This window comes from Lutra lutra, chromosome 5 (genome assembly GCF_902655055.1).
Source record: "Lutra lutra chromosome 5, mLutLut1.2, whole genome shotgun sequence".
NCBI lineage: Eukaryota > Metazoa > Chordata > Mammalia > Carnivora > Mustelidae > Lutra > Lutra lutra.
The window spans coordinates 63895693-63898244 of NC_062282.1; the positions used below are offsets into that span (position 1 = coordinate 63895693).

The 2552-nt window shown below is 49.1% G+C and overlaps 1 long non-coding RNA gene across 1 annotated transcript; it reads right to left on the reverse strand.

Annotated features, from left to right (window-relative positions):
* Positions 1-324: 324 nt before the first annotated feature.
* Positions 325-1877, reverse strand: LOC125101108 (uncharacterized). Its single transcript, XR_007127770.1, has 3 exons — positions 1826-1877; positions 1436-1643; positions 325-639 (listed from the first exon to the last, which is right to left on the reverse strand). It is a non-coding gene; the product is annotated as an uncharacterized LOC125101108 (long non-coding RNA).
* Between the last annotated feature and the right edge of the window lie 675 nt (positions 1878-2552).

Genomic DNA, 2552 nt, shown 5'->3' on the forward strand with positions numbered 1-2552 from the left:
TCACCAGGAGGGCCTTGGCTGGTGAGGGGTCCTCTTTCCCAGCCCCTGTCATATCCAAGTTGACTACACACTAGTTTTCACCCTTCAAATGTAAATGGGAGGGATGTGTGTCACTTCTGGGTTGTCACTTTCAAACAGGTGATGGGGCTTCTCTACTCTTCCCACCCACTCCTCCCCACTCTGCAACGTCTTGAAGCCGAGGACTCCCAGGACTTGGGGTAATGGAAAGAGCCTGGATTCTTAAATCTCCATGTGGAAGACAAACACCTGCTTACGTTGGGTTGTTCCCTATGAAAACCAACTTTTATGCTGCTGTTAACGAAAGTTTAGGTTTTATTTGTTATGGCAGAAAGAAATGCCAGACCAATACACAAATGAAATCCATTTTCCATCTGGACACCATTACCTTCTTTGGAGGTTGACTGTAACAGTGGCTAGGCCTTACACTGGGCTGGGCTCAGGACACCAGCTCCATAATCCCTCAGGTGAGCTCTCTACAGAAAGCTCCCCAGCCTCCAAGCTCTCTCACCCATCAGGCACATTCTAGTTCATGCTTCAGGAAGCAGACATGACTTGTTCTGTGAAGTCTTCCTCTCTCTCCAAACTGGGTTGGATCCTCCACTGCTGTGCCCCCAAATCCTGTATCACAAAGGTACATGGTCTATTTTTATCATCAGGTTCCTTTTCTGTGGACTCCTGGTTAAACTGATGGATGAAACACGTCTCTATGTCAATGACTCCTACATGTCCATCCCCCATCCTGGTCTTCCCTCTGAGAGTCACACCTGCATGTGTCTTTTCCTGTTGACCCTCTCCGACTGAAGACCCTTGCCTGCCCCTCAGACTCAACATGTCCCCCAAAACCTTCATCATATTTTACATAAATATGCCTCATTTTTCATGTCCCTTAAATTAGGCGATGACTTTATCAATTATTCAGCTTTCTAAACTGGGAACCTAGGGATCATTTTAGATACCTACCCCCAAGCCCCCACCAAATCTACCAGCATCTGGTCAGTTCCTAAGTTCTGCCCATTCCACTTTCAAAGTGTGACTCGATTCTGCCCTTCCTCTGCCAGAACCTGTGTTCATGTCTCACTCATTTCTCCCGCGCATGGCCTCCCAGTCTCCCTCTGTCCCTCTCAAGAGCTTGCATGGATCCTGTCATGTTCCTGCCTGCAGTCTTTCACTGGCTTCTCCTGGCCCTCAGGATTAAACCCAGCCTCTTTACCTTGTCATCAGAAAACCCTTGCAGCCTAAACCCTGATTTCTTGTACCCCCTCATGTCTTCCATGGACAACCCACCCCTCCCCCCTCCCACTCAGTCCTGCCAACCTGGCCCTTCACAGCACCCACAGCCTCAAATGCCCTTTGAGCTGGGAAAATGTTTTGGAGATGAAGGTTTCACCCCCCCACCTTTTCTCATCCTCCTCACCATGGCTGGTTGAAATAGGTAATTGTCTTCATGCTCATTGTGTGGGAAAGGGATGTAGTGGGGCCTGAAGCAGAAAGTGCCTTCCTGACCTTCTTGCTTTCATTTCTAAAAATCTATACCTCAGAAGGAGGTAGTTCCAGCATACAGATGAAGGGTCTTGAAGAAACACAGAGAAAGATTTGTCTTCTTCCAGAAAAGATCATGTGGGCTGAAGAGAGTAGGAGATAAAATAGACAGTTTTGTGGGTCATGGAGAGGAGAGCCGTGCCTGTTCCTCACCCCCACTAAGCACCAAGGGGTCTCCCACCCAGGGGGCACTGAGTCCCCAGAGAGTACTGGTGATGGCGTGTCCGTGTGTCCAAGAGGGTGGATGGGCTCCCAATGCCTGCACGTGCCCATCGGTAGCCCAGAAGCAGACTGAAAGAGGCCCCAGAGACAGGCACACTTGTTTCTAAGAGATGCCTAAAGTTCCAGAACCAAATTCCTCAAAGGACTGAGGTTACCTATTCTGCTGGTCCAGCAGAATGGGGACTCCGATAGTGTTGGATCCATGGTCAAAGGAGCGAGACTGATACAAAGCGAAGGTCAAGCAAAGCTTTATTTCGCGCCAAGCATCGAGAATCAAACTGACTGGCCAGGGCCATCTCTTGCAAAGAGGCGACCCCTCCCAGCCTCACAGATGAACTTTTATAGAGTAAAGGCCATGTGGTTGAGCCTGGCCACACACAGGTGGCCAAGTGAATTACAATTCACCCTATAGTAGCTATTTGAACTAACCTATCACCCTGGTCAGAATTGGCGCCCAAAAGGCAGGGCCCACATTCTTGGGTGGTTAGGGAGGTGCTTTCCTGATTGGATGTCTCTACCTGGCTTGACTCATCCTTGTATTCTGGGCTCTGTTACCTCCCCCTGACCTGACACGTCCTGGTATATGGGCTCTGTTATCAGGGGCTGGTCAGTCATATTTTACTGGTTTCCCAGACTTGTTTCTAAGTAAGTTCCTGGGTGGGGGGGCAGGGTCAATCCAAGTCTACTGCATAAACAACAAAATGGCTCACTCTGGCTAAGTAGGCCCTTACATTAGGAATTGCTTTGAGTTTGGAGGAAAAAGAGAAAGA